We start from the raw sequence: 27,738 nt of genomic DNA on the forward strand, positions 1-27,738 counted from the left end.
AATTCTGACTCCATCCACCCGCCTGCCCCTCAAGGAGCTGAGCTTTTGTCCTTGGAAGAGTGACCACTGGTGTATTCTGCCCCTCACAGAGTCAATGGCAGCTACATGGATGCCCAGATGACATCCTTATGCAAAAAAGTTCTGTTTAGATTTTGTAGAACAAATCTCTGTTTTGGAAGACATATCGAACAATCGTTGGTTGTTCTGGCATCTCCATCTGCACGTTTTTTACATAAAAATCTCAAACCAAATCAAATTAGCTCTACTTGATTTTCCATCTTAACATGTAGTGGTAAAATAAAACACGCACATGATCATCTGGAGGTCACGGAATACATCAATTCCCCATGTTGTGACTCTGAAATGCCTTTAGGGAACGTTGGGAGGTGGCTCTCCCTCCCACTGCACCTTGGCTGGCTGCCTCATTTCTGGCTGTGGTACAAAATGCCAGCCTACGGCTGATGCTCGGCTTGATTTCTAAGACCAGGCTCATTGGCATGCTTTGTAAAATCTCCTATCAGCATAGTAAGAAAGGTCACTTAACAATGAGACAGTCAATATGTTTCCACCCCATGAATGAAGTTTGGGGTAAAAAGAAGTAAAAATAGTGCCAGGAATAAATTATCAGCTTATCAACATGTTTATTAAATGCATCATACTTGGAGCACCAGATGTGAGAAAGGCAAAGGCTAAATGCCAGCAGCAGGGTTGCTAAGTAAATTATTTGGCTTGTTGCTGGTAATGAGAGGTTGTACTTGGTGGGAGTTGCCATGAAATTATATGTTTCTGCTGTTTTGTTCCTCAATGAACCGTGATCAACTCTAGGAACTGTTTGGATTAAGTTTTCCCTTTGGTGTTGATAGAAAAGAAAATTCTCTCTAAAAGAAAACCTTTATAAATTCCAATTTTTTTTCTGAATTCACAATTTCCTTATGTCTTCATTTTGGGGTGTTGGTGACAGAGCAATACATGAATTCAACTGATTAATAAATGTATCAAATGTAATCTTACGATTACCTCCAAGTCTCCCTTTTCCCCTTATACCTTGAAAAGAAACTACTGTTGACTTGAGTTATGCTCAAGACTTAGAATGGGCAGAAAGAAAGAAGGTCCTAGAAAGATGAGACTTTTGTTAGCATTTTCAAGTCATATTTCTGCTGGAGAAATGGGCAAATCTTACAATAAAGCTGCTGATTTGATTAGGAAGACTACTAATTACACACTGTAGCAACACCCTCATGCACAATCTCCTATTCATAGATCTGGCATTTTCCCCATTTCTTGTTTAGAAAAACATTTTCTGGCTTAGTTGAGAAGAACAAGTCATTAGAAGCTCCAGTAAACAATTCTGTGTGGGGTGTCCATTTGAGCAAGCAGCTGTCCTTTGAAAATTGCCCTTTATTGTTTGAAGCTCCCAATTTTGCCGTCAGGAGGTCGTATAAAATCAATTAAGTCAGAGGATCTCTGGGTAATCGGTTCCAAGAACTGTTGCCCCAGCTGCGATTATTTGCCAACTGTGGCAGCTTACGCCCTGTTCTTGTGTCACAGGCGCCCACGCATTAGCCTTCACCTTCTGGCAGGAGTGTGGTCCCGCCCCCCTGAGCTTGTCTCCTTCGCCACCCTTGCTGGGTGGGCGGTTGGGCGCAGGCTGCCATGTCCCTGATTCTTCCCCGGGCTGCACTCTCCAGAGATACCAGGAGGATGCCCTGCTGGGTTAACAGGTTGTGGCTTTCACTTCCTCCTCACTGGCAGGTAGGAAGCTGGAAGGAAGGACGGCAAATTGCTGTGTTGCTATGGCAACCAGAGCTGCTCCTCAGAAAAGCTGTTGAAGAGAAAAAGCTTCTCTAGTCTTCTGATTATCCTTCTGTATTTTCCCCCTTTCTTCTCCCCTTATTAGGCACCTCAAGCAATCATTTCTCCTAATAACTCTGTACACCTCCCCCTTAAGGAAATCACTCACACCGAGGCTTAAGCAACTGACAAGCGTTCATCCTTTAATTTAAGGTAAAAATTCTTAAACCAAAAGAAGAAACTTTCATAATATCAAATATTCTGATTTTATGCATCATTTGACTGGGTGAAGAAGTATTTTTGATGTAGAGGGTAGAGACTTCATTCATTCGTTTATTCATTCACCAAGCACGTATTAAATACTCGCCAATAAGTACCAGGTGAAATGCTAAGCCCTGAGGATTCAGAGACAAAGAAGACATTGTTTCTATCTCAGTCTGATGGAAAGGCAGTTATGAAAATAAATAGTCACAATAAGGTAGCGCTGGTGCCTGATAAAAGCCCATCTGGCCCTGTGGGGCCTCAGGGATGGGTGAGTCATTCTGCTGGGAAGGGTGTGAGCGTCAGGAAAGGCTCAGGACACAGGCGAGTTGAGAGGCAGGCACAGGTGTGTGATATGCACGCCTTACATGCTCTCCTGAGTTCATTCTCTCAGTTTCATTTACTGGCTAGGGGGTTGAGACCGTAGAAAGCCCAGGCAGTCTTTGTGAGATAAAGTGTAAATGTGATTCAAAGAAAGCTGGGGCTGTGTCACTTGTGAGTGTTTGGAAGCCACGTGGAGATGGTAGTGACGGAAGCCAGGAGGGTGGAGGCTGGCAATGAGGGGAACCATTGGGGAGCCTCATAGGGGAAAGTCCAGGCTAGAATATTCAACTGGACCTGGGCAGGGGGGCAGAGTGGGGACAACCGGAGGCTAGTGTGGGAGGCGTAGTTGGTGTGAGGTGATCAGGCCCATGGGGTATGGGAGCCTGAGATTGGTGGGGACACCCCTGAGAAAAGATCCATCTGACCATTATGAAGGCCAGGGTGTAGAGGCATGGTTAACAGCCGGGCTCGGGAATTCAACAGATGTGGTTCGTCTCCGCTCTACTACCACTAGCTGGAGCCTTTGAACACATAGGAATCTTTCTGGGCCTGTCTTCTCAGCTGTGCAGTGGGGAATAGAGATCTGTTATGGGTTGCATTGTGTCCTCCTTCCCAATTCACATGTTGAAGTCCTACCTGCCTCCCGGCATTGTGTTTGGAGATAGGGTCTCCAGAATGTGACTCTATTTGGAGACAGAGTCTTTTAAAGTTTAAATGAGCTCATTAGGGTGGGCCCTCGTACAATATGACCGGTGTCCTTATATGAATTTGGACACAGACACAGACAGAGGGAAGATAATGTGAGGACCCAGGGAGAAGATGGCCATCTACAGCCAAGGAGAGAGGCCTGGAGCAGCCCCTTCCCTCACAGCCCTTGGTAGGACACCTTGATCTGGGACTTCTAAGCTCCAGAACTGTGAGAAAATAAATCTCTCTTGTTAAGTACCACCCGGTCTGTGGTGCTTTAACAAATACGTAGAGTTGTCGAGAGGATTAAATAATGTATATAATATAGCAAAGCACCTGATAATATTCAGTATGTGGTAGCTGTTATCATCAATAACAATGAAATTGGTCTACTTTAAACAAAAATAAATCCTAACTCACTTGCATTACTGGACTGATAAGGTTATCAAGATTACTTGTGTCTCTGCTTAACTGAGTGTCAGAGGGTCCTTTTTTTCCATTCTGATGTTTAAATCTTTTAAATATGCCTCATCCATCCTTATACTGATTAAAATTAAAGCTTTTTTTTTTTTTACTTACAGGCCCGAGTGCCTCTATTCAATTGCAAGAGATTGAAATTGAACATGTCCTGCTTATAGAAAAGTTTTGTTTTGTTTTGTTTTGTTTTTAATAAGTCAGTCAAGTTGTCAATGTTTTCTAATGACTTGCTTCTTTTTTTTTTTTTTCACAACGGAGTGCTGAAAATTCCAGTTAACTTTAAGGTTCTAGGCAATTGAATAAATCCAGTGTGTCAACATTCTTTGCTTTCCTTGGGCGCATTCTGCAAAACACAGTCTTACATAACTGCTCTACATTGTGAGGACTCAAACTTGTGTCTGGAACTTTAATTATAATAAAAAAACATATGCAAATTACTATCATTGTCTCTATTTATTTTGGACCAGCTGCTTCTAAACAATTAACAAACAAATCATGTAAATGTAATTAGGAGAAATACCAGGCTCAGAGCAGAAAACAGAAAAAACTGAATTCTGTTTATAATCTTCCAGGTTATGCTTCTCCGTTGCATTTATAAGAGCTGGTACCAAACAGTGAATTTCACTTTATCATTGCCCTGATCTGACATTTCTACTTATCTTCTAAGAGTGAAATTTATTTAGTTTCTTTCTCTCCCTTGAGAAGAAGGTTATAAACCACAGAACAAATTATTTTTATTGGTTCTTATCTACCCAAGAAAAGTCTGTGCCCAGAATTTCAAGGAAAGAAGAATGGGGAAGGAAGATTATGGGAAGATGTAACTCAGACTCTCAGGAGGAGGGAATGCAGGACCTTTAATGGGTAGGGTGGATTAAAATGCCACTTCTCCCAACAGGATGCGAAGCCTAGTACACCACTCCTTGAATCTGGGCTGTACTTTGCAACTAGCTTTGGCAAATTGAACAGTGTGATTTCCAAGCAAGGCCTCAAGAGTACTTACAACTTCTGCTCTCATTTTCCTGCATCATTGTCCTGAGATTGCCATGTAAAGAAGTTTGCTTGAGTCACCCGGAAAACGACAGAGCACATGAAAAGAGACCCAGCTGACAGTCAGCACCAACTGCCAGACATATGAGGGAGGCCATCTTAGACTATCCAGCTCCAGTCCCAGGCAAGTCCAGGAGAAGAATAATCTAGCTGAGTCTAGCCCATATTGCTGTCCTTCCAGATTGAGAGTCAGTAAAAGGAATGTGGTTTTAAGTCACTAAGTTTTGGGTTATTTGTTACACAGCAATAAATATCTGATACAAAACACATAGGATATTGATAAAACATTTTACAAAATCCAACAGTCTGTCATGATGAAAACACTCAACAAAAATTTACAAAAATTGTAAAGTTGTTAATTAAATGTGTGGATTATGTAAAACATACTGACTTTAGAAAATATAAATTGAATTTGGCAAGGCAAGGGAAGACAAACGTGAAAATAATCAAACATTTTAGGCGTACAATACAATTTGACCTATGTTGTAGTTGTTTCAAAACTCGTCAGTTTCTTGAAAATCATTGTTAAGGCTGATACAAGAAGTACATTTCTAGTTTTACAGATTCTAATTTAATGGTTAAATTACTATGCATTATGCAGGCTGTAAAACTGGTCTTATTTATTTTATATACTTTTCTCATTCAGAACACTTTTCATTACATTTCATTGTGTTGAAAGTACGGTATGCATCTGTTTCAGTGCCTTATTTTGAAAGCAATCTTTTGCTAACAGTTAAAGAACTGTTGTCTTAAGAATGAAATAATAATTCATTAAAAGGATCTGTGAAATAAAAAAAAATCTTATTAGAAGGTAATTTCCTTAACCTGATAAAAGCTATCTATGAAAAGCCCTTGAAGAACATCATACTTAATTGTGAAAGACTGAATGCTTCCCCTCTAAGGTCATAAACTCAGCAAAGATGTCCACTCTCACCACTTCCATTCAACATTGTGCTGAAGATTCTAGCTAAGACAATTAGGGGAGAAAAAGAAATAAAATGCATCTGGATTGTAAAGGAAGAAATAAGATATTCTACTTGCAGATGATATGATCTCCCATATGGAAAATCCTAAGGAATCCATTAAAAAATTATTAGAACTAACAAATGAGTTTAGGAAGGAGCAAGATGCCAGATCAATGTACAAATATAATTGTGTTTCTATACACTTGCAATGAATAGTCAGAAAATGAAATTAAGAAAACAATTCCATTGACAATAGCATCAACAAGAATAAAATACTTATATATTTGTTTAACATAAGAAATCCAAGACTTGTAGAGTTAAAACTGTAAAACACTGTTGAAAGAAAACAAAGATCTAAATAAATGGAAAGACATCATGTTCATTAATGAGAAGACTTAACATTGTTGAGATGGCAATACTCCCCAAACAGATCTACAGATTCAACAAAATCCTTACAATCCTTATCAAATCACAGCTGACCGTTTTTGGTAGAAATTGACAAGCTGATCATAAAATTCATGTAGAAATGCAAAATACCCAGATTTGATCAAACAATCTTGAAAAAGAAGAGCAAAGTTAGAAGACTCACTTCCAGATTGAAGAAGTCACTACAAACCTAGGGCACTCAGGACAGTGTGTTACTGGCTAAGTATAGACATATAGGTAAGTGGAATAGACTTAATGGTCCAGAAATAAACCCTCATATTTATGTTCAACTGATTTTTGACAATGCACCCAGATAATTACACAGAGAAAGAATGGTCTTCTCAAGAAATGGTACTGGGACAAATGGATATGTACATACAAATTAATGACTTTAGAGCCCTACCTTACACCACACAGACACAGTAACTCAAAATGGATGACAGAAGAGCTAAAACTATAAATCTCCTGGAAAAAATGTAGGAACAAATCTTTACGACTTTGGGTTAGGCAACTGTTTCTTTTTCTTTCTTTTTTTGTTTTAGAGATTTATTTATTTATTTGAGAGAGAGTGAGAGAGAGGCAGAGGGAGAGGGAGAGGGGGAGAGAATCCTAAGCAGGCTCCAAGCTAAGCGCAGAGCCCAACGTGGGGCTCAATCTCAGGACCCTGTGATCATGACCTGAGCCAAAATCAAAAGTCAGATGCTTAACTGACTGAGTCATCCAGGTGCCCCCAACTGTTCCTTAGACAAAAAATCAAAAGCACAAGTGACAAAAAATAAATATGATTTCATCAAAATTATAAACATTTGTGCCTAAAAGGACACCATCAAGAAAGTAAAAGGAAAACCTGCAGAATGTGAGAAAACACTTGCAAATCATATTTCTGATAAGGGACTTTTATTCACCATATTTAAAGTAACTTCTAACTCTAATAAAAAGAGAAATAACTCAATTTAAAGATGGGCAAAGGATTTCAATAGACATTTCTCCAAAGAAGATCTACAAATGGCTAGTAAGGACAAGGAAAGGTGCTCTACGTGACTAGTCTTTAGGGAAATCAAAACCACAGTGACATACCACTTCACATCCACTAGTCTGGCTATAATAAAAAAGACAGAAAATAGGTATTTGGAAAGATGTGTAGAAATTGGAACCCTCTATACATTGCTGGTGGGAATGTAAAATAGTGTGGCCACTTTTGAAAACAGTTTGGTATTTTCTCAAAATGTGAAACATAGAGTTACCATATAGCCCAGCAATTCCACACCTAGGTGTATACCCAAGAGAAATAAAAATGGATGTCCAGACAAAAATGTGTACATTCTTGTTCAAAGCAACATTATTCATAATAGCCAGAAACTAAAAACAATCCACATTTCTATCAGAATGGATAAACAAAATGTGGTATATCCATACAATGGAATATTATTCAGCCATAAAAAAATGAAGTACTGGTATGTGCTCTGACATGGGGGAACCTGGAACACTACTACACTGAGTGGAAGAAGCCAGTCATAAAAGACCACGTATTGCATGATCTCATTTATATGAAATGTTCAGAATTGGCAAATCTATAGAGACAGAAAGTAGATTCGTATTTGCCGAGGCCTGGGGGTAGGTGGGGGGAGGTGGAGAATGTTGAGTGCCAGCTGGCAGCCATGGGGTTTCATTTTGAGGTGACAAAAATGTTCTCAAATCAGATTTTGGTGACAATCACACAACTTCAAATAAACTAAGAAATCACTGAGCTGCATGCTTTAAATGGATGAATTTTATAGCCATGTCTAAGAGGGAAACCAAGCATGAATTTACAGTAATGCCCTTGGATGATATACCCCAGTCAGGATGTGATGCACTGGTAGGAGAAGGCCAGTGATCTAGGGCGGATTGGATACCTAGATAGGTTACCAAAATAAGTTACAACCTAATCTGTGACCTAAAAGAAAGAGCATTAATTTATGAGGAGCTCTCTGATAAAAGAATTCCAGGGGGACAGCGCTTTGGGAAATGGCACATAGCGTATTCTACTCATAGAGATTCAAAGTGAATATTAGCAGACTAAGACTCTGAAAAATCCTATAGTAAATAAACTTCTTTGTCTTTATTTAATCTGGTATTTCTCAAATTTTCTTGACCATGTAACATTTTTTTTTCCATAAAGCCCATTAATAGCTCATGAACACTGGCAAATACAAGCTCCAAAAATCCTCTCGTTATTAACATAGAATCACATTGCTTACAAAAGCTAGTTTCTAGAAGGTGTAGGAAGAAGTGGATACTGTATCAATTAAAATGAAGTTTAGAGGGCGCCTAGAGTGTGGCTCAGTTGGTTAGGCACCTGCCTTTGGCTCAGGTCATGATCTCAGGGTCCTGGGATCCAGCCCTGCGTTGGGCTCCCCGCTCAGCGGGAAGCCTCCTTCTCCCTCTCCCTCTGCCTGCCACTCCCCCTGCTTGTGCTCTCTCTCTCTGTCAAATAAATAAAATCTTTAAAAAAAAATAAAATGAAGTTTAGAGACTCAGAAGACTCTAGGCCCATTTAAAGTCTTTTGGCTCCTCTCTTTGCTCTGAACAAATTTTCTAACAGTCTCTCAGAATTTGGACATGGTTTATTCTGGAACCACTCCTTCTCTGGTTAGAAGGCTTCGTGGGGTGCCTTTGCATGACAGCTCTGTCCTGCTTCAATTGCTGTGTGCCTCAGCTTGTCAGACAGCTGGCTTGTTCCTCTTGTCTCTGTTGGTGCCCACTTTCACAATGAGCAACTGTAGGGGGCACAGGAATTTCTCTTTCAGGTCCCGAGCGGATTCCAGAAGAAAGCGAGCTCTTGAGCAAGATGAGGGCTGTTTAACACTGTCCATTCCTGAAAGGCATATATGCTGTTTGCCCACTACGGACTCAGCAATACCCAATGTGTGATGGGCACATGGGGTTCATGTACTGGCTCTCTGCTGCTGGTCTGCCCCTCCCCTGTTTCCATTCCTAACCCAAAGGATCTTTAAGAATCTTCTGAAAGCTAAAGATACGAGTAATATACCTCAGGTTACCATGCTGTCAGAAAATGCTTTCTGTTTAAATGTTTGTCTCTTCTGCTGGCCGCTAAGGATAGAAGCTGTGTCTTATTTCTCTTATTTCTTCCACAGTAGGCACAGGTGATAATCCATAGTAGCTGCTCAGTAAATAAAGGTAATATGAATGAATGCTTTCCATAGGGGTTAAAATGATTTTTGAATAATATCAAACTTCTAAAAAAGTACATGAGGGATCCCTGGGTGGCTCAGTCAGTTAAGTGTCTTACTCCTGATTTTGGCTATGGTCATGATCTCAGGGTGGTGAGCTTGAGCCCTCTGTCGGGCTCCATGCTCTGTGCAGTCGGCTTGGGATTCTCTCTCTCCCTCTGTCCCTCCCCCTGCTCGCACGTCTGCGCTCTCTCTCTCTCTAAATAAAATCTTAAAAAAAAAAAAGTACTTGAATCGGACAGTGACCATTACCAAAGATTTGAAATAGTAGTTTCTCCCCAAACAGTAAGATGACAGGGATTGATTCTTAACTTGGGTCCATTTCTCCTCAGTCCCTTCTCTTCTATCCTCCCAATCCCTAGCTTTTTCTTCTGAAAAAAAATGTGAACTGCAGAAAAGTTGAAAGAATAATATAGTGAATACCTGGAATACTTTCACCTAGAGTCCCCAATAATTATCATTATTATATGCAAGAAAATTAACATTATTTGAAACACAGTCCGTATTCTAATTTCCCTAACTGTCCCCCTCCCCCAACGCTTTATAACTCTCCCCCCCCCATTCAAGAGTCCATCAGGGATTTCGCATTGCATTTGATGATGGAGGACCTGCCACAGGGCTCCACAGGGCCCGGAATAGTAGCACCTCCCTAGTGGGCTGGGCCCGCTGACTACTCAGGGCACTATTTTATTATCCAGTGTACCTCCCCAGGTCCCTCTCTCCAGCTGTGCCGCCTATAAATTACAACCAGGTTTCTCTGTGTTTTCAATTTGTTAGAGATTTTAATGAAATAGCGTTTAAGATGCTGACATTCCTAAGATGAATAAATCTTACCCAGCCCAAACAATAGTGACTTCAACATTCCCGATTTTATTTTCTTGTGTACAAGGAGTCTGAAAATAGCAAGGTTCCTATTAGCCCTTCCTTCCATCATCACTAGAGTTTGGTATCTGTTCTCATGGTAGAAAATGGCTGCCAGAACTTCAGCCATCACATTTGTGTTTCAGGTAGTAGGACTGAGAAAGGGAAAGAGAAGATCTCATCCCTGTTTTAAAAAGGAAACTCCCTGGAAACAGCACATAATGCTTCTTACATCTCATTGTCGAAAAAGTAGTCACATGACCACAGCTATCGGCAAGGGAGATTTTAAAAAAATGTAACCTTAGCTAGGTGGTAATGTGCCTAGCAAAAATTGGGGTTCTGTTACCAAAGAAGGACAGGGTATTGGGTGACAGCTAGCAGTCTCTGTCTGCCATATCTCCCTTATTGGGGGGTGGTGCATAAGTCTTCAGCTTAAAAAAGATTACAAATTCATACCCCCTAGGACCCATATTGGCCTAGGCTGGTTCTGGTTCCTTGGGGAAGACGCAGTATTAAGTGTTGTGAGGGCTTACATTTCCCATTTTATTTAACAATATTAGGTCTAGGGGGGAGTAAATGTTTATCAATCGATTTAGAATAAAAATTCTTCATCATTTCATTAAAACCATAATAATTTATGTAAGCATGGTTGAAAAAGCATGGGCTTGGGTCAGAGAGACTGGGTTTGCCCCGTGCCCACCGTGAGAGTCCAATGGTACACCTGAATGGGTTCAGTAACTAGTCAACAAATAGTAACTGCTCACCCGCCTTCTAGTCTTCTTGTCTTCCCTTCTTCCTCTCTTCCTCCCGTCAGAGTTCCATGTCCTGGCAGAGAGGCCTCATTAAGATCCGCTGCTTCCCAATTGCTCTTTAAAGCCAACTGTGTCTGGCTAAATGGAAAAGGATACTTAGACGCGGCCAGGGGGCCATTCGCTGACTCGTGTGCCTCTCTGGGTGAGGTTGCCTGGATCTCGAGCTTTAAGTAGGGCACTTCTTATGTGAGGGAGAAGTTTCAGTAAGAGCTGAGAATAAACATACCCTCCATTTTTGTTTGTTGGTTTTGTGTTCATTTTGTGTTTTCTTTTTTTATTATCATTATGTTATGTCAATCTCCATACATTACATCATTAGTGTTTGATGTAGTGTTCCACGATTCATTGTTTGCGTATAACACCCAGTGCTCCATGCAGAACGTGCGCTCTTTAATACCCGTCACCAGGCTAACCCATCCCCACACCCCCTCCCCTCTAGAACCCTCAGGTGTTTCTCAGAGTCCATCCTCTCTCATGGTTCGTCTCCTCCTCCCATTTCCCCCTCTTCATTCTTCCCCTCCTGCTTTCTTCTTCTTCTTCTTCTTCTTCTTCTTCTTCTTCTTCTTCTTCTTCTTCTTCTTCTTCTTCTTCTTCTTCTTCTTCTTCTTCTTCTTCTTCTTCTTTTTTTGTAGTAAGCTTTCAGCTATGGAGACAGTAGGAAGAGGTTCAGTGAGTGATTTAGGTTTCTCCGACTTTATGTAAAGGGCACCCTCTTTCTGAGGTAGACCCACAAAAGGCTCTGGAACATCCCCTTCAGTTCCGGACAATTCCCAGCTCAGCTGTTTCTCTGGAAACCACTGCCTGAATCATGTAAGCTGCTGAGCACAGAGTAGAAGGGGAAGCTTTTTTGTAAAACATCTGTACAGCGTCCACTTCTAGTGGGGATGGGGAGTGGTGGGGAAGATGAATGGTTATTTTGACAGGCTGACTCTTTAAGCTGAGGCACTAAAAGCACGTTTCACATTGTTAAATACAACTTCCCTTCCTTACTCAGAGTTGAGATGTGACAATGGTTGATTATTATGTACAGGCTACTGTATTTGACTCTTTCTTAGTAGTTCACATGGGAGGATATTAATCACAGATGTCTTCTGAGGCTTGGATGGAGTGATTTTGGTCTTCTTAATAGGTTTGACATGAAATTGGGGAAAGTACCTACTAAAATGTTGACAACCTCGCCACCATGTTAGGAATATTTATTATCTTTGGGAATCTCAGGGACTAAACATATGAATAATTCTGGGGACTACCTCTTTAGCTAGATGCCTTTTAAGTGGAGGGATCAATTCTTGATTCCCTGAATAGTAAATGTGGAGAACTAGAGTGGTGAAGTGGATAGAGCTTTGGATTTAGAGTTGGACAATGTGGGTGAAAGCCCCACCTTAGAAATTGGAGTGAACTTGATAAGGGTCACTATGAGATTCATGATAAGTAATTTGGGGTGTCAGGCATTGACTCTGGTGTTTCATCTATGCTCTATTATTTAATTCTGACACTGATTCTAGAAAGTGCTTTCACTTTAATCTCAGAAATATTTGGTTAGTCTCACAGTTAGATCCACCTGATGCGTTCCCTGGTGCTGCATGTCTTTACTTGGGACACTTAATGCTATTTTTGTAACCATAAAGACTAAAGCCACACACAAAAGATGGCAGAGCCAAAAATGAGAAGTAGCTTAGGTCCATGATCACACCATAGAACAACCCTCCCAACCTTGGACTAAAGAACCTAGGACTTCTGGTTATATGAGGAAAACAAATCTCTATGTGTTTAGTTTCTCTTGGTTGGGTTTCTGTTATTTGTGGCTAAACACATTTCTAACTGATGCTGCCCCTCCCCCATAAATTGTGTATTGTGATCGCTCAGAAAGGGGGACAAATTGGGCAAACTTTCATGTAACACAGTTTGAATATAAAGAAATGTGTTTTTCTCCCTCTCTCACTTCCTTTTCTGAAATGGTTCATTGACATGTGTTTGTTATGACAAAAAGAATTACGTTCAGAAACCAGGACTCTTTTTTTTTGCTATAATGTTGATGATTTCTTCAATTCTAAAGTTTTTTTCTGCTTCTCACAATCTGGTGAAAATTAAAGATGACATCTTCCTTAGAGATCAGCAGCTTTTGCTCCATTTATGACAAAAATCATTTAAAAATGAGAATTATTAAGATATTTTTTCTGACATAACTATGTTTGCCAAACAATTTGTGAACAAATCAAACTGTAGCTTTTTCTGGTCCTAAATGAACAAGGTTTCCTACAGCTTTAAAGTTTGCTGAAATTTTTAAAAAATTCACTAAAATTATCCTTAGAGATTTATATATATAAATTTATATATTTATATATATATAAATATTTTTAAAATATTTATAAAAGAGACTTTATGGAAATATCAACCAGTTGCAATTCATGAGGACCTTATTTGGATACTGACTTGAACAAACAATATGTTAAACAAATTTATGAAACATTAAGACAGTAGTGGAATGTTTGTGACTTTTATGGAATTATCATTCATTTTTTGTGTGGTAATAATAATGTGGTGATATTTTGGAGACTTTATCTTTCAGAGATACATAGTGAACTATTTATGGACAAAACATCTTAGATTTGTCCATGAATTCATAACATGGCCATGAGGCTCATTGTTGATTCTGGGTGCTGAGGTTCATTGTTCTATTCTCTCAGCTGTTGTGTACAGTTGACATTTCCTGTAATAACAATATGAAAGCAAGCAAACAAAGGTGATTAGAGGAGTGATGGCATTACAAAGGAAAAATTAATTGGGGGTTCCACACACTGTCCCAACAATAAGTAAAAAGCTGAACACATTGAAAAATCAATAAGTCTTCCAGGAGCCATGAGAGAAGTGGTGAAGCAGGGCACACAGCAGCCCTCAGGAGTGGAGAACAGACAGTGAATACGGAGAACCACAGCTTATCTGAGCAGAGACTCAGAAACTACCATGGGAACCAGTGCCAGGTAGGCAAACCACGACTGTAATTGGCAAATTGCTGGAGGCTTGTGTGGACAAGTCTGAGTTAAAAACTCCACGGTCTTCAGTTTTTTGTGAGATTTACCTCTAGGAGCTTGTTCAGGTTCTTACAGTAAATATCAAAGGAAAATCCCCTCATGCTCTTGCCAGGGAAAGGGAAAAAAAATCATTTTGAAATACACGAGAGCACTCTGTCCCTAAGAAGTTCTGTCCTCAGGAGAAACTAACTAATGAGACCTGACCTGCTGGGCTGTTACCAGAGCCTAACTGACCTGGGGAAATTCTAGTCTACTCTAACCATCCTCGTCCACACAGAGGGAGAAAGAAAAAATTTAAACACCTGTGACATTCACAGTTCAGAGGCATTGGCTTACTAAAGACTGAGACTTAATCATAAGACTGCAGAGTGCCCTCCCCTCTGTGCACATCTTACCAGCACATTGCTAAAGGCCTACTTACAGCCGTTCCTTTTGCTTGGTATATCATGTCTGGCTATCAAGAAAAATATTATAAAACATACTCAAAAGCAAAAAACACAATTTGAAGAGGCAGAGCAAATATCAGAACTAGATATGGCAGGGATTTTGGAATTATCAGACCTAAAATATATAACAACTATGATTAATATACTAAGGGATCTAATGGATAAAGTAGATAGCATACAAGGACATATAGGCAATGTAAGTAGAGAGATGGAAATCCAAAAAGAAAACCAAGAAGAAATATTAGAGATAAAAAAAAAAAAGCACTGTAAAAGAAATGAAGACTGCTTTTGATGGGCTTACTAGTAGTCTGCACATGACTGAGGAAAGAATTTCTGAGCTTGAGGATATCTCAATAGAAACTTCCAAAACTGAAAAACAAAGATAAAAAAGCTGAAAAAACAGAACAGAATATCCAAGGACTGTGGAAGAACTACAACAGTGTAACATACGTGTAATAGGACTGTTGGAGAAGAAGAGAGAAAGAAACAGATGTATTTATAATATAATTACTGATAATTTCCCTAAATTAATGTCAGACACCAAACCACAGATCCAGGGAGCTCAGAGAACACCAAGCATGATAAATGCCCCCAAAACTACACCTAGGTATATCATTTTCAAACTACAGGAAATCAAAGTGCTGAAAAAAGCCAGAGGAAAAACACCTTCATTATAGAGGAATGAAGGTAAGAATTACAGCTGACTTCTCCTCAGAAACCATGCAGACAAGAAGACAGTGGGGGGCAATATTTAAAGTGTTGAGAGAAACAACTACCAACATACAATTCTGCATCCTTCAAAAATGAAGGAGAAATAAAGACTTTTCAGACAAAAATTCAGGAATTTGTTGCCAGTAGACCTGCCTTGCAAGAAATGTTAAAAGAAGTTCTTTAGAGAGAAGGAACATAACATAGATCAGAAACTCAGATCTACATAAAGAAAGGAAGAGCATCAAAGAAAGATTAAGTCAGAGTAAAATAAAACTCTTATTTTTCTTATTCTTAATCGATCTCTCTCAGATAATAATTTGTTCAAAATAATAATACTAATATATATAACTCTATATGCTTATATGTAAGTGAAATGAATGACAATGGCACAAGGGATGGGTAAGAGGAATTATTTTTGTTATTATAACATACTCACACTACCTGTAAAATGATAGTGTTATTTGAAAGTGGACTTCTATGAGTTGTAAAGGTATACTGCAAACTGGGAAAACACTCCTGTGTTTTCTCCTTTGTGTTTACACTGCTATCATACAATAATTCTAATACCAGTTGTGGGGGCTTTCCACATGTCAAATAATTTTGTCAAACACGAGCTGGTTGTCCTATAATTTGATTTAATTCAGACACTAACATAAGTTAGTGCAGACAATACAGGTTAAGGGCTCAGTCCCACAAGACTGCCTTCCACTTTAGGTACCAACCACAAGTAGTAGGTCCCCAGGTTACCCGCAACTTCTGCTGACTTGGCTGCAAATTGGAGGTTTACATGATCCCCCCCTTGAATTCAATCATTTGCTAGAATAGCTCATAGAACTCAGGGAAGCACTTATTTATATTTACCAGTTTATGTTGCATAATAAATGTGTTTATGTTTATCAATTTCTATTGTATAATAAAGGATATGATAAAGGATACAGATAAAGAGCCAGATGTAGGGTGAGATCTGAAAGGGTCTTGATCACAGGAGCTTCTGTTTCTGTGGAGCTGGGCTGCACCCCCCTCCTGGCATGTAAATATGTTCACCAACCTGAAAGCTCCCAGAACACTGTACTTTTGAAATTTTTATGGAGGTCTCATCATGTAGGTATTATGGATTAGTAACTCAATCTCCAGCCCCTCCAACCCTTCCCGGAGGATGGGTGGTGGGGCAGAAAGTTCTGAGCTTCGAATCATGGCTTGATCTTTCTGGTGTTCAACCGCCCATGCAGGAGCCCACCAAGAGTCTCATTAGAACAAAAAACATTCTTATCACCCAGGAAATCCTAAGAAATCAAGGAGCTTGGTGTCAGATGTTCCTAGCATAAATAAATGGAGAGATATTCCATGTTCATGGATAGGAAGATTGTCAAAATGTCAGTTCTTTCCAACTTGTTCTATAAGTTCAAAGAAAACCCAAACAAAACCCTAGCAAGTTATTTTGTAAGTAATGACAACTGATTCTAAAGTTTGTATGAAGAATCAAAAGACCCAGAAGAGCAAACACAATATTGGAGAGGAAAAATTAATTTGGAGAACTGACATTATATGCTTTCAAGACTTACTATAAAGTTACAGAAATCAAGATGATATGGTATTGGTAAAAGAATAGACAGAGAGATAAATGGAATAGAATAGAGAGCTCAGCAATAGACCCACATAAATATAGTCAACTGATCTTTGACAAAGAAGCCAAGGCAATACAATGGAGCAAAGGTAGTCTCTTTGACAAATGGTGCCGAACAACTAGACTACCACAGGCAAATAAATGAATCTAGACATAGACCTTACATCTTTCACAAAAATTAACTCAAAATCAATCATACACCTAAATGTAATATGCCAAGCTATAAAACTCCTAAAAGAAAACATAGGAGCAAATTTAGATAAATTTTGGTGTGGTAATGACTTTTTAGTTATATCTAAAGGCATTATCGATGAAAGAAATAATTGATAAGATGGACTTGATTAAAGTAAGAAAAACTTCAGCCCTGTGATAGGTAATGTCAAGAGAATCAGAAGATGAACTATAGACTGGGAGAAAATATTTGCAAAAGACACATCTGATAAAGGACTGGTGGGAAGGTATGAATAGGCAGAGCACAGAGGATTTGAGGGTAGTGAAAATAGTTGGTATGATATTATAATAATGGATATATGTCATTATACATTTGTCCAAACCATAGAATGTATAATACCAAAGCAAACCCTCATATAAACTAAGGACTTTGGGTGATTATGATGTGCCAGTATAAGTTCATCAGTTATAAGAAATATTTTACCCTGGTGAGTGATGTTGATAATGGGAGAAGCTCTGCATGTGTAAGGACGGGGTATATGGGGAATCTCTGTACCTTCCTCTCAATTTTGCTGCAAACCTAAAAACTGCTGCCAAAAAAGTTTTTAAAAAGTACTAAATAGATTGAAGTCAGAAATGTTACTCACCTCTTAAAAGATCGGGGAAAAAAAACCCCAATTTTCTTCATGAGAACCTTCATATAGCTAACCCAGCCTCTAAAGACCTCTCATGTGATGCTTCTTACATCATAGCTGTTCCAGTCATTTTCCAGTTTCTGGACTTCGATTTCAGTGATTCTTTCTGTGGTTTATCAGACCCCCAGCATAGCTTCTTGCACAAAAGGCAGAAGATGCCAATATCCTGGCAACTCAGAAAGACAAAGGAGAATTGAAGGGAGCTGCCTATTAGAATGCATTCCCTTCCAAACTAGTTGTGCACATATGCCCTGGAGGCCAGAAGAAATACCAGCTGGTCGTGCTGAGTCCATCCCATGAAGTGCGGTGTGTCTCAGCCCTTGCCCCTCAGGTCTTAGCGGCTGAGCTCCTGGAGGGCTGCCGTGGATCTCTGAGTATTTCCCTCTGTAATCCCCAGCACTTCCACCAGACAAAGGCAGGTGCTTGAGCACTTTTAAAGTGAAATATGTCTGTTTTTGAAAAACACCTCTCTGGAGGGTCCAAGGGAGGATGTTACATAGCACAGCACATGGCTCCATTGCCCCCAAATCACTTTCAGAGGTCTCTCCCTCCCCTACAATTCTCGCAAAAGCTGCCCTCAAATTGTCCCCCCTCCTCCTGTCAGGTCCAAGCTGCACCATCCCCGACCCCTCTCCCCATGCCACTCCCCACCCCCCCACCCCAGCCCTCTGGTTAGGACCCTTTTTCCAAATAGTGTAATCTCCAGGCCCAACCTCTTTAAAAGAGAGGAGAGAGAAAATGGTAAATAATATATTTATAGTTTAATATTTTTATTCTAATTCAAACAATATAGAAGTGCCAAGTAAAATATTAATATCTCCTTCTGCCCTCTTCTCAATCCCACTCACCAGATTTAAAAGATCACCCACAAAGATGGCCTTGGAGCCTTCTACACTCTCCTCTATTCAAAGGTAATCATCCATTTCTAGATCCGTATATAGTTTCGGCAGAAACAGGAAAAATGGATTTTCAAAGCTTGTGTTTAGAGAAACAAAACCCTTTTGTGGGCTTTTTGAAAATGCAGAGCCAAGGGAGAGCCCAGTTCACAGGGAGAGACGGAGACTGAGAAGCACTAAGCTGCTTGGCATGATACAATAAAAGGATGTCCTCAGCAAGTAGAGAATGGTATGACCTGGGATTCCTTAAGAATCTTTGGAAATATTGGGAGGCCCCTGGAATTGGGAGGCTACTATCCTAGGGGATGAAGGCTTGAATCATTTTCTGGATGTCATAGGAAAGGGTGGCCCTGGAAGGCCGGAGAACTGGGAGCATCAGCTGCTCTGAGACTGTGCTGTATACACTCTTTGCACCTTGGTGCTTCCCCTTAGTGTTCTGAGACATCTTCCCTGTCCAAGCTTCGTGGGCTTATCACAACTTCTCAGTGATAGTGAGCCATCCAGAATACAAGGGGATAGCTCATTAGTAGGTGAAAATAAATGGATATTACTGGGCAGGGAAGTAAATTAACTTTGCTTCAAATGTAAATGTTCCTGCGGGAGCTGGAAGTGCATTTTAATGACCTTCTTATGGCCAAATATAAAACACATCAGCAGACCAGTGTCTGTCTTCTTTTCTAGACTTTAATTTCCTCCTTTGAACAAAAGGACAATGAGACATCTGATTCAGAACAGAATGTGTTGCACGGTTGTTAAATTAAATGTGAAGGGGAAAAGATTGAGGCTTTAAAAATGTGTGCTCAATTTTTTCATCAACAGGAGGTCTCTGCAAAATTATCACCCTCAATGAGGGCTCTGTTGTTGGGTTATCAGACGTCCTGGGCCCTCGGGAAATGAAAGGACTTGAGGTTGGTTGCCATCTGTGGCTGGGCACCGCCCCCCCCCAATGCCCTTGGTTGTCCTCTGGACTGGCTCCTTGCCTCGGTACACTCTTGGCCTTTCTCCCAAGTCCCGTCCTCTGGACCTGTGGGCTCTCCAGAAACACTCACCTGCTGTCCTAATTCCTGAGACTCCACTTGGTCATGAACAGAAGGTTCATCTTGGAGTTTAAGACCTGGGCTTGAGCCTTGTTTCATCTCTGCCTTTCAGACTGTTTTATCCTCTGATTTGTCCAACTGGGAAGTGGATTAATAGTAGGTCCTTACAACCTTAGAATGGTGATGGGTGATAATGGATGTGGACACACTTGCTAAGTTTTTGAGACTTATAGAAGAGCAAGACAGTTCGCATTTACAAAAGCATCTGGATTTACAACCCCTGTCATGGTGGTGATGACTTCTTCAATGTCATCACCTTCTGGGCCTTGATTCACAGTCCTGGGCTTCTCCCTCCTTCCATGATGCCTTTCCTGGCTCTCGTCCTTTGTCCAAATATTCAGTCCCCCATCACCCATTTCTCCAGGATGCTACTGAGGAAGTTGTGTTCTGAACTTCTACTGAGAAATTAAACAAGAATAATGGCCTGATGTCTTTATTGTTCCACATGATAACTGTATATCTATCTCGATGAATTTTATTTATTGTAAAGCAGTATAACGGTAACAGGAAATGAAAAAAAATCCACCACTGTTCCACCCTTGACCATGCCAACCGTTTCCATTCCTTGAGTTCCCTGCTGGTCTTTGTCCATATGCTACCTGCTTTACAGAGCGGTAACTCATAGCACAGCTGCAATACAGCCTCTGCTTTAGTCGTACAAGTACGTTAGTTTGCCATGTTGTTACATAGCTCTCAGAATCATCGTATTTAATGCTCATATGATATTTCATACCATGGCTATGTTAGGACTTATTTAACCATTCTTCCCTTTTTGGACATGTGGGTTATTTCCATTTTTCTCCATTATCAGCAGCTTTGAGAAATAGATACCCTCAATTCTTTTCTCCTTTTGAATGATTTCCAAAGAATAAATCCCAAAGAATTGAACTGAGCCAAAGGCTACGAACAATTTTAGGGATGAACAATTCACTTAACGACCGTGTTCTGAGGATCTGCTGTGCTAGGTCTTGAATTGTTACACACGAATGTCGTAGAGCCTGCACTCAATGAACTCAGCATCTAGTGGCAAAAAAAGACATCTGTTATCACAATTACCCCCCCATTAAGTGTCTGTTCAGTGCCAGGCAGTATGCCACCAGGTGTTTACATTTATTATTTTAATCCCACAATATTGCTAAGGATAACTTTGTTGCATTCCTATTTGGCAGATGAGAAAACTGAGGTTCAGAGAAGTTAAGTAACTTGCCCAAGGTCACACAGCCAGTGAGAGATTGAGCTGTGGATTCAAACCAAGGTCTACTTGATTTCAAAGCTCATGGACTTCTCACCAGGCTGCCCAGTCCCTCTTCATACAGAGATATTTGCTAAATTGTTTCCCCCGAAGAGTGTGCAATGTTGTAGTCATTTTTGGTCAACAGTATGAGTCTTTGTATTTCATTTCTACTGACAGTGTAAGGTGTAATAATTTTCCCAACCAATTATGTAGGTTTTTCAAATGTAAAAGTATAAGTATTATTATGCTTTTAAAGAGAGGCTTTCAAGAGCTTAATGCAAAGGATTGACTAATACAGTGCCTCAGAGAGTGTGGAAAGTCTCACCCTCAACTCCCACTCTGGGAGTGGCCGCTTAGTCCTAGGGTTTTGCCTTGATGAAGGCAGAACTCATTCAGGTGGTTTCTGGAACTGGTCCAGATAATGTCATCATCCCTACCATAAGGGGATTTGTGGGATGTACTCAATCATTATCAGATTTCAAAGGCTATGAGGCTCTTCAGCTTCCTGGATGATCCAGGGCATGCGAGCGGCATCATAATACATTTTGTTTTTAAGTAACTTTTATTACACAAAGGATTCATACTCATTGTAGACAAATCATGTAATCAAATAAGCCACAGGAGATAAAAAGTAGCCATAATTCCACCTCTGAGATACAGTATCACTGTATGTATTTTGTACTATACCCCTTATATATATGATCTTTCCATACACAGTTTTCTGTGAACTGGTTTCTGCATTCAAAATATTCCCTACACATCTCCGCAAGTCACTGAGATACTTCGATAGTCTTCTCTAATGGCTTCAGTGGTGTTTTGTTCTGGCATAATGTACTTAATAAATTCTCTATTATTGGATATTTAGGTGGATTTTATCATTTTGCCACAGCGCTACAATAAACAGTCTTATAGTTAAATCTCTTATCCACATGTTTACTTGCTTTCTCAGGTTAAATTCCTCTAAGTATAACTACTGGGTCAGAAGGCAATGTGGTTTTTAAAAGGCTTTTATCAATATTGATGAATTATCTGCCACAAAGACTTTATCAATTTACACTTCCCAAACTCTTGGACACTATTACCTACAGTACTTAATTTTGTTTCCACCACCTTAATAGTCCTATACATGATCTCATTTTAGTTTTAATTTGTATTTCTCTGGCTAAAGGGATGCTGAGTATTTTTTCATGCATTTTTTTTTTTTTTGGCAAAATGCCCTAGTTTTAAATACATGTTTGACCAAATGCCCGTTTCTAACTTACCATGTGTGGTTAGGCTAGCTTCGATGCACCATGAAATCTGGAAGCTTCCATTCTAACAGATGTCCATTCTAGAAGTGTTTGGGAACATGGCAGCCATGATGAACACCTTGGAGAGGAAAAGATGACAGAAAGATTTTTTTTGGAAGTAGGATTCTACTGTGTTACTGTGGCTGGAATCAAATTATTGTTGAATGAAAAAATGGTGAGAGTCCTAACGGGTCTTGTGTTTAACCTAAAAGAGCTTCAGCAGCTGTGAATTCTTGAGCTGCTGACTTATCTATATCCCATTTCTATTTGTTGGTGCTTCACTCTGGCAATCTGTTGCCAAATGTTACTTTCTTCTCCTCTGGAGAGTCACACATTTTAATTAGTCAAGGAGGGAGTGGGATGTTCTGTTGCCTGCCAGATGACAAGTCTTGGCTAAGAAAGGAATCAGTAAAAACATTAAGGCCATTTAAATAGAGTTGCCTCTGTTTCCGGAAATGAAATCTCTCAAGGAAGTCTTAGCGTGACGGGACTGTAATAAGGACTTTGTATTTTACTTATGCTTATTTCAGTAAACATCTTTAGAATTATGGACCAAAGGCAGATAATGCTAGTGCTTACAGTTACATATGAATGAATATCAGCACAGTGTCTTTAATACGCAAAACTGAAAAATAATATTTAAGGCAATACTCACTATGAAAGCCAAAGTGATGGCCAACGTGCTTACATCTTACGTGTCAACACCAGTTGTATTTTCAAGGTATTCAACTTGAATACTAAACCTTTTCACTTATTTATTTATTTATGCAAAGACAGTTTTTAGAGTTCAGTTTATGCCAGAGACGATACTAAGCAGTGAAGATAGTGAGATATGGCTGCAATCCAACAGGAAATTATTATCTGGAGAGGTCAGTCTGATAGACAAACAGCTATAATATAAAGCATGACACAAATGCTAAGCAAGAGAGAAACAAAATATAAAGTTGGTCCAAAAGGGTAAAATCACTGCATGAAAAAGTTAACTTTATGCCTCATTTCCGGTATTATGAGTATATGAGATTCAAACAACTTAAAACACACTACTTAAATTGTGTTGTTAAAGGTGGTTATCTCTGCAGGGTGGGTTGATAGGCAGAATATTGATTCTGGTTATCAGAATCTATAATCAGAAACTAAAGGCAGGTTGATAGGAGCCTTTCCTTGCCCTCAGCCTCCAAAGCAGTCCTGGCCTTGAACCCCAGTCTGTGTCTGCTGAAGTTTCTTGACCTCCTGGGTGCTGAAGGCTGGTAGCTGGGGCCGTGAGTATTTAAAGACATCTTATTTCCAAGCTTAGCCACATTGGATCATAGGGAATTCTGTTTCCTAGGTTTTGACAAATTCAGTTACACCCCAATACATGTCTACTGGGATTGAGAAAACCCTAGCTTTACAGGCTATATTATTTTAGTTCCTTACTTTGGCTTCAGAGGCATTAGAATATATGAAGACCCATATGGACTCAGGAGCCTTGTGAGTTGCAGAATGCCAGGAGACGTGAGTCACCCATGGTATCTTCTGGGCAGTTGTATACGTGGCTTGTCTCACACAAAGTTCTGTTCTCAGAGCATTGCTGACTTCTGGTTTACAATTGTGACTGTCTTGTGGATCACTTAAGAAAATCTATTTTGTGGTTGTTTTTTTTTTTTGCATTAAAGATTATAAGCATTGAGTGTTATATGTATAGTTCGTATGTTGGCTAAATGAAGTCATTGTGTTCTATTCCAGTAGTAATTATATTTTCAATGTAATTACTATGAAGAGAATACATAGCTTTCAGCAGGTCATCAAAGGGGTCAGTGATCCCCCAAAATGTTGAGGTGAATTTTAGCCCAGGTACAGGTCTCTGAGTACAAGTAGGGGAGGGTTTTCTGATGCGCAGGACACTGTCAGAAGCTGTGTAATCACACCAATATGGCCCCCACTGATTTTCCAGCTCAGCACTGTCTGTGCTTCTGAAGAAATGCCATTTATGTTCTATGGTGCTGCCTGTGAATTATTGCCTATATTTTCTTTTATTAGGTTGAACAATATGAAATTGCTGCTATTTGACCACCTTTTTACCTGCAAAAATCTGAATGGAAATGGTTCAACACAATATAGAAAACCAAGTACTTAGTTTGAACCCTTTCAAGAAGGAAAATGGAAATTCCTCTTAAATCCATTTGTGACTTTGCCACTTTTTCTCCTTTTTCTCAGGACTGTCATGCCAAACATCTGAATCACAACAACCACCGACTCTCTGTAAGGAATTCGATGACTGATTCTTAAGGACAGGACTTTAACCATGACAAGATGAATTCTGGGCTCCAGGGCCAGCTAGAACAGATGCTAGGATTAAGGAAAGAGAAGAGAAGAGAATAATTTCATGTCAAAACCTTACTGGGCTGAGCTATAGGAATGCAATATGCAAGAGCTGGGAAATGCTCTGTATACTTTACTTGACATTAGTCTGGCCCTCACACAAGCATTTTGTATAGTTTACAGCCCTGTGATTTGACAGGTGAGGGGAAACAGGAATGAAGACCAGAGAAATGCTACACCATTGATTAAAGGGCCAGAACATCATTCCTTTGAATAAAAGGATAAAAAGCCTGACATTCTTTCGCCTGGAAAAGTGAAGGATTGGAAGTGATTTAGTAGTATCTGTTGTATTTAAGACATTACTAGGACCACTGCCATGATTCTCTACCTCAAGAGGCCTGACTAAGGAGGAATGGACTTCAACCACAGGCAGGGATGGCTTCTTGATCATTATGGCAACAAATATGGAGGAGCTAGGTGACATTTCAAATAATCTTTTCCCCACCAGCTGTGGAATCTTAGCATCATCCTTTTAGGATATCATACCTGTTTCATCTTTATCTCTAACCAGTAGGAACAAGTGTCTTGGAGTGAGTCTTTAGGAATTAGGCACAGGCTGGACGGAAAGAATTTAGGGTGGGGGCAGAGACCTTTATGTTGTCTTAAACACGCTTGAGCTAAGGTCAGTCCTGCCTGTGGTAAAATCACATAATCTCCCTGGATCTTTTCCCACCTGTCAATGGAAGGTGAATCAGGAAAAAATACCATCATCATATAATTATTTGAGATGAAATCCATATGGCATAAAATTAACCACATTAAAGTGAATAATTCAGTGGGTTTTGTGCACTCGCAATATTGTACAAACACCACCTCTCTCTAGTTTCGAAACATTTCCATTAATCCAAAGTAAAACCTTTTACCCATTTGGCAATTTCTCCCCATTCTCTCCTCCCCTGGTTAACCCCTGGCAATCACCTAATCTGCATTTTCTTTCTACAGATGTATTTATTCCGGATGTTTCATATAAATGGAATCATGCGATATGTGACCTTCTGTGTCTGGCTTCTTTTCTCTTAGCATGATGTTTTCAGGTTTCATCAACATTGAAGCCTATAGCAGTATTTCATTCCTTTTTATGGCTGAATAATATTCCAGTGCACATTTTTACCACAATTTGCTTATCCATTCATCAGTTGATGGGCATTTGGGCTATTTCCTCCAGCATGGTGTCTGAACTCACAACCCTGAGATCAAGACCTGAGCTGGGATCAAGAGTCGGATGCTCAACTGACTGAACCACCCAGGCGTCCTGGGCTATTTCTACCTTTTGGCTATTGTGAACAGGGATGCTATACACATGTATGCACACATACTTGTCTGAGCACCTGTTTTCAATTTTGGGAGTACATACCTAGCAATTGAATTGTGGGGTCATATAGTAATTCCATGTTTAACTTTTTGAGGAACTGCCAAACTATTCTTCACAGTGGCCATTCCCATCAGTAATGTACTAGGGTTCCAGTTTCTCCACATCCTTGTCAATACCTGTTATTATCTAACTTTTTCTACGAGCCATCATAGTGGGTCTGAAGTAATATCTTATGGTGGTTTTGATTTGCATCTCCTTAATGACTAATGACACTGATCTTTTCATGTTTTTGTTGGCCTTTTGTATCTTCTTTGGAGAAATGGCCATTCAAGCCCTTTGTCCATTTAAAAAATTGAGTTGTTTGTCTTTTTGTTGTTGAGCCATCTAATTATATATGGTAGTCTAATTCTCCTCCAGGATTTTTAGAGGATATTTTTTTTCTTTGTCATGGATGCAAAATATAGTATGCATAAGAATCACCCAGAAAGTTTGTGTTAAAACACAGATTCACGCCCCCCCCTACCTCTTGTCTCCTAGATTCTGACTCCAAAGGTCTGGGATGAGGCCAAGATTTTGCATTTCCAACCAACTCCCAGACGATGCTGATAGTGTTGACCCATGGACCACATTTTGAGTAGTACTATTAAGATAGACAGGTGGTTGAGTGGCTGCCCCATCCTTAAACTCCTATTCTGAGACCCTCCTCTTATTTTTTTCAGAATAATAGGTTCCTGTGGCCATACATGTACTCCATGATTGCTTCCCTCGGCCACAGGCTGGTAGATCATAAGAGGGCGCCTGACCCCAAGCTGGACCAGCCAGATTTTCTCTCTTGGGAATTTGTAATTGCGACTCAGAGATACTAGTCAGTTTTCTACTGGTTTCATGAATTGAATTGTATAAGTGCTAAGCTGGGGTGTGACCATCCTCTGTCGTGTGCTTATAGAAAAGTTACAAGGATAATGCAGAACTCCTCTGTATGTTTCGCCCAGTTTCTCCTCATATTAACATCTTAAATAAGCACAGTATACTCATCAAAACTAAGAATTTAATATTGGTACATTACTATTAACTAAATTTCAGATTTTTTTTGGATTTTTACCAGTTTTTACACTAAATTATCTATCTCTTCCCCCCTCCCCTTTTTTGGATCCAATCCAGGATACCTCATTGAGTTTAGTCATCGTGTTTCCTTAGTGTCTGGGTTTCTGACAATTTCCCAGATGTCCCTTGTTTACCATGACCTTGACAGTTTTAAGGAGTACTGACCAAATATTTTGTAGAATAATCCCAATTTGAATTTGCCTGATGTTTTTCTTATGGAGAAACTGAGGTTAGTCATTTCTGGGAAGAAATCCATAGAGGTGAGGTGTTCTCCTCATCATTTCATATTGGGAGTATTATGATATCTACTTGACTTATTGCAGGTGATGTTAGCCTTGATCATTTGGTTAAGGTACTGTCTGCCAGATTGCTCCACTGATTTATCCCTTTTCATTCTCTGGAAGTGAGTTAGTAAGTACAATCTCTACTCATGGAGAGGGGAATTAAGCTCTACCTCCTTTTTTTTTTTTTAAGATTTTATTTATTTATTTGACAGATAGAGACAGTGAGAGAGGGAACACGAGCAGGGGGGAGTGGGAGAGGGAAAAGCAGGCTTCCTGCCGTGCAGGGAGGCTGATGTGGGGCTCAATCCCAGGACCCTGGGACCATGACCTGAGCTGAAAGCAGAGGCTTAAAGACTGAGCAACCCAGGTGCCCTAAACTCTACCTCCTGGAGGGAGCAGTATCTACATATATTATTTGAAATTTTGTAAGGAAGAATTGTCCTTTTTCCTTAAAAATGATTATTTATTCAATCATTTAATTATATTAAATGGGCTAGCCAATACGTTTATGCTTTGGATTATAATCTAGTACTATGTTATTTCTTTTGCTGCTCAAATTGTTCCAGCTTTGGCCATTGGGAGCTCTTTTAGTTTGGTT

General features: G+C 39.8%; 1 long non-coding RNA gene across 2 annotated transcripts; it reads left to right on the forward strand.

The window, feature by feature from the left end:
• Positions 1-1,593: 1,593 nt before the first annotated feature.
• Positions 1,594-3,955, forward strand: LOC113923060. Of its 2 annotated transcripts, none has more exons than XR_003520156.1 (3): positions 1,594-1,752; positions 1,898-2,004; positions 3,645-3,955. It is a non-coding gene; the product is annotated as an uncharacterized LOC113923060 (long non-coding RNA). The 2 variants fall into 2 exon arrangements; XR_004819330.1 differs by having other exon boundaries at positions 3,799-3,955.
• Positions 3,956-27,738: the final 23,783 nt, after the last annotated feature.

The sequence above is a fragment of the Zalophus californianus genome, chromosome 9 (genome assembly GCF_009762305.2).
Source record: "Zalophus californianus isolate mZalCal1 chromosome 9, mZalCal1.pri.v2, whole genome shotgun sequence".
NCBI classification, from domain to species: Eukaryota; Metazoa; Chordata; class Mammalia; order Carnivora; family Otariidae; genus Zalophus; species Zalophus californianus.